This window comes from Marmota marmota, unplaced genomic scaffold, assembly GCF_001458135.2.
Source record: "Marmota marmota marmota unplaced genomic scaffold, marMar, whole genome shotgun sequence".
Classification (NCBI taxonomy): domain Eukaryota; kingdom Metazoa; phylum Chordata; class Mammalia; order Rodentia; family Sciuridae; genus Marmota; species Marmota marmota.
Window position 1 is genome coordinate 10,262,407 of NW_026000242.1, and position 13,844 is coordinate 10,276,250.

At 44.6% G+C, this 13,844-nt stretch overlaps 1 protein-coding gene across 1 annotated transcript in view; it reads right to left on the minus strand.

Annotated features, from left to right (window-relative positions):
* The window catches only part of Zbtb16 (zinc finger and BTB domain containing 16), a 179,709-nt gene extending 179,597 nt beyond the window's left edge, over positions 1-112 (minus strand). Inside the window, exon 1 of the mRNA XM_015489861.2 lies at positions 90-112. The gene's annotated coding sequence lies outside the window, so the exon portion shown is untranslated. The remainder of the gene's footprint in view (positions 1-89) is intronic.
* Between the last annotated feature and the right edge of the window lie 13,732 nt (positions 113-13,844).

Below are 13,844 nucleotides of genomic sequence, written 5' to 3' on the forward strand. Positions count from 1 at the left end.
CACCCCTCCTTTCCCCTCCCTTCCCCGCGCTCAGCGCTCCGGGCTTCGCCTGACATCTAGCTGCTGCTGGGGCGCCAGCGGCCGCTCACCCGCCAAGCTGAGAGGATCGAGACGCTAGTGGAGAGGAGTGTAAGGGACTCGGAACCCTTAATATGATCCTAGGGATGAGAGGCGAAGAGCAGCCCCCACCTTCTAAACCTTCTCCGCAGGTTTTTCATTTCTACTGCACACGGGTTTAGTTTTCCTCCCTCCATTGCTCAAGCGCACAGTTTAGTCCCGGGTTCCAATGTTCACCCCAATTCAGTAAGTGTCATCTCGCCTTTCACTTTTCCTCGGGGCTCTGGAATGCATCCCCAATACCCTCGATATAGGCTTTAAAATATCGCTTTCGCAACCCAAGCCCAGGCCTCTTCTGCTTTCCGGCTACTGTCCGCCTGCAGTATCCACAATTCGAATTTCAAGAAGTCTCGGGGCGTAGAGTTCGCTAGCTCTGTTGAACCAGTTACCAAAGGGTCGGCGGAGATCTATGGTCGAGGGGGAGGCACGCCGTTTTAGTTGTCTCGTGGCTACAGCTGAGATCAAGGCCTGAAAGAAACTTCTCTCACGCCCAGTCTTGAGCATTCCTTTGGCTCAGCCCCCGCCCCCCAACACACACACACACACACACACACACACACACACACCGCGGTCCTCTCCCAGCAACCTGGATGGAAACGGGTTCTGACTACCTGCCTCCTGCTTAGCCCAGGGTCTTCAGGGGGCGAGTGGAAGCTTGGGAAAGCCCTGGTCCGCTCAAAAGTGAGTTCTTTTCTCAGCTGGTCGCCTCACTTTAGAGGATGGCATTGAGAACACTAACTCCAAGATAGAGCAACCAAGGAACAATTGCCCTTCTGCAGGCCTTGGAAAGCTCCCTTCTCCCCTTTTCCCTGGAGCTGGATTAAGGTAGAGGACAAGAAGTGGAATGCACTCTTCCCAGCATTGGCCTCAAACTAGGTCTCCAGCATTGTGGGGTGGGGTGGGGTGGAGAGCCATCCAAGGCTCTCAGAATGGTCAACCTCTGAGGGGCTGGGGTTTTAGCAACTTGGGGCGTCAGCATCCTGAGTCTGCATGTAGTTTCCTTGAATGGCAAATGGACCAAGGGTTTTCCTCAGGACCCACATGGAATCACATCTTGATATATGAGTCCTGCCCTGCTCCAGATTGGAAGCCAAGCCACAAGAACTTCAGGGTCAGGAAGGGAATACAGGTGAAAAGCTGAGAAAGTCTAGGCAGCAGAGTTTGCATATGGGAACTGATACAAGTTCACAAGAACTTTAGTGGGGTAATCCCAAGGACAGGGCATTCCATCCTAGCAAGGGACACTCCAGTCTCCTACTTTCTGGAACAAGGCTCAGACCAGCAGAAGTTGGGAGCCAGAAGCCAGGCAAAGGCCAACACTTTGATATGGAAGGAGTCAACTTAACCTGACAGTAGTGTATAGGACAACATAGAACCATGGGGAGTCCCCTCCCAGAGTACTCACTTGGTGAACAATAAAGAACAATCCCTCTTTAGAGGCAACCTGTTTTTCCAGCCAAGTTCTATAGCCTGTAAGCGGAAATAGATTTCAAGAAAGTCAAGAAAGGACTGGTCTGTAAGGAGCACAAGAGTGGTTGGATATGAGGAAAGAAGAGTGGAATAGAGGCTCCCCGTGCCTCCTGTGAAATAGAGGAGTCATTAAACTTGTTGAGCTTCTGCCTAGATGGTGCTTGCTAGAAGCTGCTGCCTAGCTGTCCACGTCCACCAACACAGTAGCAGAAGAAGCACACAATTAACCCCTGATCCTAATCTCCTATTAATCCTCAAATCAGAGAAAGAGAGAATCTCTGAAAACAATGGAAGAGAAAGAACAATCCCTCCACAGCCCTGGCGTCCCCCATCCCCATGCCATATTCACTCTATGTGAAAATCTCCCTTGCTTCATAAACTCTGCCCATTAAAAAGCCCAGCCCTTGTTAGTAAGTGTTAAAGAGAGATTAATGCCTGAATTTAAGAGGTGGAGAAGGTAACAAAAAGGGAGAAGGCAGGCGAGGCTGTGGGCTGAGTGCCAGCATTGGGCTCTGAGCATTTCCACTTAGCGCTGAAGGCTGGCTGCACAGCAGTTTGATAAGGTTTATTGGGCCCAGATAAAGCAGCAGCAGCTCCCCCACCAAAACCGGCACCATTTATAGCCAGAGCTATGTCCTTGGGTCCTGAGAAGGCTGATGAGAATCCCCAGTTCAGAGATTTCATATGGCTGCACCTAAAACAAACAGAATGGAAAATGACAAGAAGGAATATTCATTCATATTCTCTCTCTCTCTCTCTCTCTCTCTCTCTCTCTCTCTCTCTCTCCCACCCCCAGTTTATTTTATTTCGAAGGGTATTTGAAGGCTATGGTAGGGGAAACTGGAACATCAGATCTTCTAAAAATAAGAGACTGATCTTAGAGGGAGGTCTGCTAGAGTCAGGGGAATAGATGAACTGACCCTTGGATGGAATTCCATTGCTAAATCTTCTTATTCCCTCATTTCCTACTTTACCTATATACCTCTGGCCATGCCTAGGAAAGCCATGGCTTTCAGAGTTCAGTTAGTGGAAGAAGAGATTGGTATATCAGGGACTAAGGATCATACAGGAAGGAGACAGTGGGAATAATAACTCACTCTGAGCATTACTTGGGAATCTTAACATATTATCTATGTTGTTTAATTCAGTCCTCATAACCCTATGGGTGCAGGTGCTATTATTTTCCCCTTTTGTGCAGACAAGAAAGCTGAGGCTCAGAGAGGTTAAGTGTGTCACCCAAGACTGTAGATCTATTAAACATCAGAGGTGATTCTATAAATCAGGCCATTCTGGCTGCACAACTCAAGCTTTTACCTTGTAGATTATACAGCCACCAATGAGATACATCTAGAAAACAAAGCTTGTAATTCCCTAATCTCCTCTTACTCCATTGAGGCCAGTTCTATGCAGGAGCTCCCAAGCTGAGAACCAAAGGGTTCTGATTAGCCACTAGGTAAGCAGATCCTTCAGGATCTCTACACTTTCCCCCCTTTCTCAGAATCTCAGGCAGAAGTTGGGAGGAAATTTTGAATTAAAGTAAAACACCATCTAAATAAATACTCAGAAAGAAGGTAAGAGAGGTGTCCTGAGTATTCTGATTGAGTGTGAGTGGGAAGTTGCAACTCTCTTGTGCCAACTCATCATCTGAAAGATATTTTTTAAATTTAAAAGAAAATTTTCCTATTGTGATATATTTATGCATACATACATATGTGTGTGTGTGTGTGTGGTGTGTGTGTGTGTGTGTGTGTGTGTGTGTATATATATATATATATATATACTTATATATATATATATATATATATAAAATCTTTTAGGGAGAAGCTACTTTGCATTTCTCTAAAACCTTGTGGTGAGTGGGGAATGAAGCACAGCCAGGGAAGGGTGTAAGCAGTGAAACCCTGAGAGGAAAATAGTGGTCTCCTCTGTCACTGAGATCTTCAGGTGCCACTGGGATTGTCCCCTTTATTCCCAGATCTTTACCCCAGGGGACTCTTAGGGAAAGATAAAGCAAGCCTGTGGTATCCTTTTCTAGAGGCTAAGCTTCTTACAATTCTTCAGAGCATCATCGTGGACATCCACTATGTAGATACCAAGTGATGTCAAAAATTAGGCAGTGTAGGGCTGGGGTTGTTGCTCAGTGGTAGAGCGCTTGCCTAGCATGAATGAGGCTCTGGGTTCGATCCTCAGCACCACATAAAGATAAATAAATAAAATAAAGGTATCATGCCCAATTATAACTAAAATAAAACATAAAAAATAAGCAGTGTAGAGTTTGTGTTGATACTTTTCTTTAGTTTTTGAGTTTGTCTTTTTAAAAATGTGATTCTTTCACATCTCTTTATTAAATGCCTCCTCCAAAAAGCAGAGGGAAAAACAATCAGGTGATATACATGTTCTGGTTAGTTAAATGTGTAGAAAACTAAACCAGAAGATGACTTCTTAGATGAGTAATTTCCATCATCACTCTTTCTTCCCATGGAGACCTGGTCAGTGGTGTCCACAAGGGATTCCCTTCCACATACCAAGTATGCCCTTCCTCTCATCTGCAAGGCAGAAAGTGACTTTTCAAAGAGGGACAAAAGAGGGATTACTTTTTTTTTAACCCTGGAGGTCTTGGGTCACTGTGACCCCAAGATCTTTGTGACTGGGAATGAGAAAGCTCTTTCTTCTCTCTTTCTCTCTCCCCAGCATATTGCAAATGGTGTTGGGACCTAATGCTGTCAACTCAAATAGCAAATCTGAGTTGTTATTAGTGCAAAGATGCCCTGAGGGGGTAGGCAGTGTGGATGAGATCTGCAACCAATGTTATGGGAAAGTGTGTTTATAATTATAATGGGATTTAATGTACACTGGGACCAGATGATGGCAGCCATTTAAAAAAGAGATGCTTAATAAGAGAGGTCCCTTAATGACAGGCAGGAGGGCTCAGGTTATTATAGAAAAGCACAGTGTTTCATTTGGTGTCACAAACCATGTGCCAGGTTTTACGGGGTTCCTAACAAAGCTTTGGGGCAAGACATGGCATCCGCCGCTTCAAGCCATTGGGCACATTGTTTTATTGTTGTTTTAGAGAGGGGCATATGCAGTCAGAGAAGGCATTTTCTCCCTTTCAGATACATGTGCCCACACAGGCCCTGGGCCAATACTGAGTATTTGGGGGTGTTTCTGGAAATCTGCTTTGTTCTGAAAAACATCTCAATTTCAAAACTAAAATTTTGTAGCTATCGAGGGGTGCATTTTCCATATAGTGTGCATGAAATGAAGCGGCATGACTCCCATTATAGGCAATGGGAATCCCACAGCTAAATCCCCAGGCACCATGCCGAAAATTAACCCCCAAGTCTTCATGGGAAAAACAGGTTTTTTTTTTTTTAAACACTCTGCTGTTTCTTTGTTGGGGAGGCAAGAAGAGGGGAGGGATGTAACATTTTCTTATGGTGTTTAATTGTTAATAACTAACTGTTTAAGTTTTGAATTGTTTGACCTATGAATTTCAACCCAAGGCAGCTGTTTTACACCGGAGTGCTGGTTATGGACAGAGTGTGGAAGGGCATGTGGAGGAAAGGCCACACTCCTTGGGATGCCTCCAGGGATGCCACAGTTCAGAAATATAACTCCATGTCCTCTGCCCTCTGCCAGGTTGTATTATTTTATACATTTCTCCCCTGATGTGAAAGAAGTATATGAAAACCATTTTATTCATCTAATACAGGACTCACCCATGGATATTATGTTGTTTGTTCACCAAACATGATTTGGCCAGCTGAGGAACCCTATAACAGAGAACAGTCATGCAACACACCACAATGTTTCAGATAATGACAGACCACACGTGTGACAGTGGTCTCATTAGATGATTTACAGGAGATTGTATGTATTGCCTACTGACATTGTAGCTGTCTTAGTTTGTGTGAGGACACTCTGACATTTGTACAACAAAATCGCCTAATAGATGCATTATTAACGTATCCCATCATTAGGCAGTGCATATTTATTTCATTTATCCAGAAAAGGCAAAGAATAAAATGAGTGAAAGCTGATAGTTGGGGGTGGTGGTGTGCACTCCTGTAATCCCAGCTACTTGGGAGGTTGAGGCAGGAGGGGAGGTTGAGGCAGGGATTGCAAGTTCAAGGTCAGCCTCAGCAACTTAGTGAGACCCTGTATCAAAATAAAAAATAAAAAGGGATGGGGATGTAGCTCAGTGGTAAAGCACTCTGGGTTCAATCCCCAATACCAAAAGAAAAAAAAGCGTGGCAGGGGGCTGGGGGGGTCGCAGTAAGAGAAAATTCAACTTCCAGTCACACATTCTGAGAGGCTTTAGAAGTTACTCTTCCAAATAGAAATGATATGTCAGGGGTACACAAGCCACAATATGAAACTATTTTACTCAATGACAGGTAATTTAAGCCAATTATATTAAAATTATGATAGCAAAACAAGCGCTAATATCCTGTGGAGTGGAATTCAAAATTTGCATGAATTTTTAAGATAACATGAAAGACTGTCTTGGGCTGGAGAAAAGCTCACTGTTTTCCCCTCAGGGCTGAGTGGGTGGGAGTCTGGAGGATACCCCACCAGTGAAAGCTGTCACAGGCTCTGAGCCAGACACTTGGATTTGGCCTCTGTTACCAGGCCAGGCTCATTTGTCTCCTTTGGAAGCCATTGCTAGCTCTTTGATGTAATCTTCTCCACTCCACCCTCCAGTAGGAATTAATTTCTCCCTCTCTCATAGTCCTCTCACTCTTTGAACATTTATCGTAGTATTTACCACCATCTGCCTTGTATCCAACTGAGTTAGGTACATTCTGACCACCTTCTCCATTGTGAGTTTCTGGAAGGCCAGCCTCAGTTCTGTTCAATTTAGTACTCCCACTCCCAGCCCCCAGAGCCTAGCACACTGTTAAGCAGGGCAAATGTAACTGTGGAAGAACTAAATGAATGTATGCATAAATGAATGAATGAATGAATGAACACAGGTACTGAGTGTATTAGGAATTTTGTGAAGGGACATTCTATATTCAAACATTTAGGACAGCATTCTTTTTAGCTATAAGATTTTCGCCAACCTTTGAAAGATCAATGGTATAGACAAGGGTTGATGATATCTGTTGAATGTAATTATATATAGCCTGTTGAGGGTACAACTGGTTCTGTTTCAGTTTATGTCTTACCTGGTGGCCTACAACCAAGGTTCTTCTCAGTATCCTAGGAGCTTTAATAAATTTATTAATGCATTGAATTAAAATGAAATGGATTGATTTGAATCACATTGCTCATCACTCCCACAGCACCCTACTCATTCCAATCCCAAAAGGCTCTGCGTTCACCAGTTTGGGACTGAGAGGAGAGGATCTGATCTTTGTCTAGGGCCACTGGTGGGGGTAGGTCTGCTGCCTGAACCCAGCACAGGCTTAGGAGACAGGTGTTGACACTGACACATTCGCTCTCACTACTACCAGGATGACAGAGACTGGCTTAGTTGTTGTCCAAACTTCTTCCTGAGCTTACCCAGACCATATTTTCTAACAGTGCAGTTAGTTGCAGGCCGTGTGATTGAGTTCTATCCAGGAGACTGTGAGCAGAAGTCCTTTGTGCCACATCCAGGACTAGCCCATAAAAACTCTCACATGGTATCTTCCATCCCTTTTCCCTGTGACTTGATCCCATGGGCACAGTTATTTTAGAAGCTGAGTGGTGACAATAGCAGAGTCAAGATGGGAGGAGCCTAGATCTCAGGGCTCTCATTTAGCTGTATGGGCCTGTCTTCAGTACTGGGTCCACCAATGTAGGCCCAGAGTAAACTCAGGAAAACTGGAGTCTGAGTTGCAAAGTCTTCATCTATAAACTGGAGACAATAATGGTACCCACCTCACTAAAGTCCCTGGGAGAATACACAAAGGGTGCTTGGCCCACAGTAAAAGATCTGAAAACTGGTACAAGCCTAGAGTCCCAGCACTTGGGAAGTTGAGGCAGGAGGATAATGTGAGCCCAGGAGCTCAAGACCCTCTTGGGCAACAAAGTATGACCCTGTTTCAAAAACAAACAAAAAAAGATCTGAAAACATTAAATATTATTAGCAATGACGTCAGGTAATTGTTCTTTTCACTCTCCTCCTACCAAATGCCTTATTATAAGGATAAGATCTTATGATAGATTGATTTTAAATCTCTTTTAAAGAGTGAAATGTGACCTGGGATTCCTAGCTTCTACTTGTAGCTGTGTAGGACACAGCTGCTTGTGACCCTGTTCTCCCAGTCTGGTTCTGTTTATTCAGTTGAAGCAAGCAGGCAAATAGAGAGGGAGGCTGGGTGGGCAGGGGGTGGTGTTAATTTTCACCTCATAGCATGACGTGTTTATTAGTGTGTACGTACGTTAAGCGCAGCAGCCTGGTTTCCTTGAGTTAAATAGCAGTCATGCCCAACTGGCTCTCCATGTACCATTACTCCAAGTGATTGAGCCAATTTCTCCCTCTGCCTTGAGTTTAAGTTGTAAACCTCTCAGCCAGACAGGGAGGCAATGATGGGCTGCCTGTTGTGATTATTATTAACCTTTAGCATTACACTCACAGGACCAGGGGGTCTGCAGAGAACCTGCCAGCTCCCACGGGCCCACCTCAGCCCACTTGCAACCCTTCTTGACAGGACAGGTGAGCGTGGGAGAGTTCACTCTGGCCTTGTAAAGAGGCTCCAGCTGGCCAGTCTGCACTGAGAGATCCCTGGTGCTGGGTGAACGGAGAAATGTCTAGGGTCCTCTGTTCCAGTTGGCAGGGGATGAGGAGGAGCAACACAGGAGAGAAAAAAAGCACTTCTGTGGGCACCTTGATATTCATAAGTTATTTGCCAGTCATAATTTCTTCTCTTTGTCTTCTGTTTATTAACCAGATGGGAAATTATCCAGCTGAAACTTGCAGGAACATCATAAAGGATATGGAGAAAAAGTCCAAGGACCATTTTCCCTAAGCTTTATCATTTAAAATCCCAGACTTCAGCCAGAGTGAAGGAACAAAAAAAAAACCTCGCACCTGACTGGGACCTGACCCCACCCTAATGGGTCAGCTGACCCCAATACCAAGAAGTCCAGGAATTACCCTCCTGTCCCACCCTACATAACCCAGACCCTTGCTTCAGCCTACCACCATTTCCTGCCCCCAAAATAAGCCAGCCAGGGATTCCACCAATCGACTCCACTGCTGAATCCTGAATAAAGAAAAGCTTGCTGATCAGAGGTTTGCTCCCCATCTCCCTCCTTCGCTGTCATGTGTGCGTCATTGGTGCTAACACATCAGCCTCCGCCTAGGTGTTAGCTAGTTCACCAGCATGTTATTTGCTAACCAGGAGTCACCACAGCTTGCAGGGGCAGGAGAAAGTGTTAAGTAAGCCCTCTATCCAGCCCAGATCCACAGCTCTCATTGCTTCCCCTCTTCCAGCCTAGATTTTTTTTTTTTCTTTTCCTTAAAGGAATCAACCTTCTTCCTTGTGGATTAATCACGAATTGGCAGGGATGGCAGTTTCCTGAATGTGGGCAGCTTATTTTGCTTTTTTGAACATTTTGGTCGCTGAAAAAATCTCAGAAGAAAAGAGGCTAACCCCCCCCCCCCACACACACACACACACACTCAGTTCTGAAGCGTTTGTGTCACTTCTCTGTTAAATATTCAAGTGTACCTTTGGCCTGGAGCTGGATGAAGTCTGTGAAAGAGTACTTCTGCCCTCAGAAAGCTTACAGTCCAATAAACAAGGCCGGAGTGAGAAGGGCAGACGGGGGCGGGGGCTTGTGTTATTGCAACTTCCTTTCCCATAATAGCAGTGAGTATGGGAGGGACAAGGCACCTGGAAGACAAGACACACAGAGAGATACTGTGTAACCCAGGGAGCCCAAATCTGGCCTTAGCACCTCCTGTGATCTTGCTAAAACTCCTTCTCAGTCTCTCGGAGAGGCCCCTGCCAACAGGATGATAAACTGTAGTTTATGTAGAGTAGACATTGACTTGATATGGACTTGGCATATTAAACAAATGTAAGCCAGGCCTCCAGTTTTTTTTCACCATAACATTTATGGAACTCTGCCCATGAGGTGATAACCACGGCTCACCCTGAGGATTGACTGGGCACCAGGCACTGGTCCTGGACACTCACCATCTCCTTTACTCCTCCAGAGAATCCCATGAGCTGCTACTCTTGTTATTCCCATTTTACAGCTAAAGAAACTGAAACAGAATGCAACTTCCTGAGGCCACACAGCTAACTGGCAGCCTGCTTCCAGAGATGCCACTCTTGGGACCATTTGTCATTGTTCTGCTTTGGATTAATTTCTACTCCCTGTGGCAGAGGTGTTTGGTCCTTCACCAATGGAAGGGAAGGAGGTGGGATAAAGTCAATTTACAAACCTCTGAGCTTTTTTGATGTAACTGCCAGGCTATTAGACGCAGGTGGGGGGATGTTCCTTTGGAACTGGATACTTGGACACTTGCTAGCTTTCTGGGAGCAGGAGTGCAGGTCTGTAACAGGCTTTCAGTAAGACCCAAAGACCTGAGTTTCTTCACAATTCCCTACAAACCGAGAGGAAAAAGTTATTTCCCAGCCTATAACCCATTGAGGAAAAGTTGGACAGTAGATTTACCAAGAAGCAGCCTTTAAAGTGACAGAACCTGGGGATATCCATGGTGGCAGTGTAACACTGCAGGAATCAGGACAAGTGAGCCCAGGTCCCAGAAGAAAGCAGTTAAAGGGACCCTGAACAGGTTGGGCATAAGGAAACCATACATTTTGATCTCCTTTTGAATCCTCTTTGTGTCCTCTAGGTTGGTAGAAGGACACGAGACAGCAGGGTTATATGAAAAATGGGTAAGCTGAAAAAGTTCTTCCATCTATTTGTACATGAGAACCCACCTGGTTCTCGTCCCCAACTCCTATACATTAGGTACAGCTAGGTGGCAAGGGAGTCAAGTTTGTCATAAGCCCACAGGAGCTTGCCCTCTTCAAAATTCCTGACAGACTTTCAAAACCAAAAGGGACTTACAGCTGTCCAATTCCACAAGATGAAGTAGAGCTAAGAGGTGGTACAATGTCTCCAAAGCCATATGGTCAATCAGAGCCAGGACTTAGGACCAGAGCTGTTTGGGGGCCATCATGAGAATGTCATTGAAACCATTCAGACATTCTTAGAGATCTTTTGGAGGTGGTTTCAAAGCATTTAGCATTAACTTTTTGAAAGTCTTTGGTCATTGGCTGAGCTTGGTGGTATACACCTATAATCCTAGCAACTTGAGGGTGAGGCTGGAGGTTTGCAAGTTCAAGGCAAGCAACTTCATGAGGCCCTAAGCAACTTAGTGAGATAAATAAAAAAAAAAAAAAATCAAAGCCTGGGAATGTGGCTCAGTGGTTAAGTGCCCCTGGGTTCAATCCGAGGGTACCAAAAATAAATAAATAAAGCCTTTGGTCATGGCATATCTTGCTCATAGACGGAAGATAGGATTTTCAAAACTAGATCAGAGGGTAATGAAGCTGGGTAATAAAATTTGAGGTCACAAACAAGTGGAATTGGAGAATAGCATGTATGCGATTCTCCTGTGGCTCATAACCTGGCAATAATAGCAACAGAGTTTTAGGAAGTATATATCATCTTTCTCAGTTTGACTAGTTAGAAGCATGTACTTTGGAAAAAATATGTTATCTCCTTATTTATGTGTACATATGTGTTTATGTATGCATGCATATACATGTGGATATATGATGAAGTGTGTACATAGATAATATATAACCTGACTCTCTAGTTTAAAACTGATTCTGTTACCTGCCAGTTATGGTTCCTATGTGCACAATACATGCATTTATTCGGGGGTTAGCAATGGCGACAGTCCCAAGGAGAAGCAGTGTGCTGTGCCAGAGCCGACTCTGAAATCATACCAATGTGAGTCTCAGACCCAGATCTGTCATTTAATAGCTATGTAAAAATTGGCAGTTTTCTTACTTAAGCTTCAGCTTCTTCACCTGTATAATGAACACACTTAAAGTCTCTGTAACCTCAAACAAGTTGGAGAACTTGACCAAGATCCCATGTTTGTAACGGACAAAGCTGGAAGTAATCCGAGGCCTATCAAGTCCCAGAGTTGGTTCTGTGGCCTAGGGCAGCGAGGGCAACTTCCCAAGAAGGAATTGTCACCACAGGGATTGGCCCAGTCTCTCTTTTGTAAAGCTATCACTTCTATCCTGCATGAAAGAATAGGTTGAAATTTTATATAGGTGAATATTATGTATGATTCTGGTGATATGTATGTTAGACTTTGTTTTTTTTTTTTTTTAAATTCTCTCCCACTCCCTCACCCACAACTAAAAATAAAATGCCAAAAATATTACCTGGAAGAGAAATTTGGTGGAAAGCAGAGAAGACTATAAATTGACTATGGTCTACTGCAAGATGTGGATTTCTCTGGTTTATTGAAGCCCCATTCTGTAGAAGCTTTTGGTCACTGGAAGACATTTCTAGGGAAAGCATTCAAATAAACTATACCAATATTCAACCACATGGAAGCTCTTTTCAAAGAAAGGCTTAATATCTACTTTTTCCAGAAAAAAATAGTTTTCCTTCTATTAAATGTACTGCCTGGTAAATCTTTAGTAACTAGGGGAAAAAATAATGATGGAGAAATGATAATTTTTTTCTCCCCCATCATCTCTTTGGAATGTTTGCTTAATGATTTTCTATCAGGTATGGAGAGAGCATGGTGCAATGACATGAATGTCAGATTTTTATTCAGAAGACCTCGACTCAAGGGCAGCTCTGCCAAAAACTTGCTGTGTAACCCTGGGAAAGTCATTTAACAACTCTGTATTTCAATTTCCTCCTCTGTGAAATGGGAGCTACTATATGGAAAAAGTCTTTGACCATTTTAAAGTACTTGCTCAGTTCTTTGAGAAGAGCCCTAAGACCTGACCCTAGTATACTTTCTGTCCTTGAGCAGGTTACTTCCCCTCCGGGGAGCCTCAGGTTGTAGATAACATGAAGATGTTGAATTGGTTTTACCCCTAAGCCTATGAAATTCCATATTACTCCATGAACTGTGCCAGACACACTGAAATGAGGTCTGGCAACTTTAGATAGAGAGAGGGCCTGAGGGTGTGATTAAGGGAAGAAGGGCTGTCTCCATCATGACTTTGATTTCCACGATGAGGTAACCCAGGTGCTGGGGGACCTCTACCCACCGGAGCAGGTAGAAATGAAGAACAGAGTGAGAGCAAGCTGGGCTTCCATGAGGGCAGGAAATGGCAAGGTGCTTCTGCCAATGATGGCTCTGTGGTTCTAGAAAGGAGAGGAAATATCAGTGGTGAAGCCGAGGCAGGGCAAAGGAAAGGATAGAGGTGAGGGTGTGGTGGTTGTAGTTATAGGAGAGTTTAGCTGTGACCAGAATAAGATGGCCTCGGTACAGAGGAGGGGATGGAGAATCAGATACATATTTAGATCTGTTACTTTGCCTCCGGTCTAGAAACACATTCTTTCCTCCCTTGTTCAGATATCATGTCCAAATACGACAAGCCTGACTCAAAGCAGGTAACATAACCGAAGGTTGCTGGTTCCCACTGGGGGTCCCTTGTGCTTGCTGCTCCCCCTGATTGTAAATCTCTCCCTCCAGCACACAAGACTGTGCTCTTGCTTCTACTGATCCTGGAGATCTCAACTAGAGCAGCACTTCCCCCCAGAGATCCTCCCTACACCTGCCCTATTTGGAGCCGCCTCCCACCAGCCCCTGCCCTTCCCACCCCCCCACCCCTGCCCTCTGCCCCTGCTCAATTGTTTTCCTAGTACTTACCACTTACTACTGGAAATCGATTCCCTTGTTTACCTGACTGCTTGTTTACTCCTTGCTAGCCTCCCTGGAGCCTCCTAGAGCTCCGCTCTAGTTAAAGTAAGCTTCATGAGGGCAGAGGGCTGGACTCAGTTTCACTTTGTGTATAGTAAGTGTATAATAAATATTTGTTCAAAGAAGGGAAGAACAAAGGAGGCGCTTTCTCCCCCCTCCCCACTGCCCTTAAGACTTTTTAAAAACAAACAGGCAGCATGTGCTTGAGCATGCAGGATTCAGGCCCAAGCAGTCAACAGCCAGGGAAGTGAGAGGAATATGTCCTTCCGCAAGCTCTGAGGTAGTGATGGCATTTGCGTCCTGCAGTTATTTTCACTAGTAACTGCTACCAAAAGAAACATCCTCAAGCATCATTATGTCCCTGTTCTAAGGGTGTGCCAGCCAAGAAGGCAAAAGG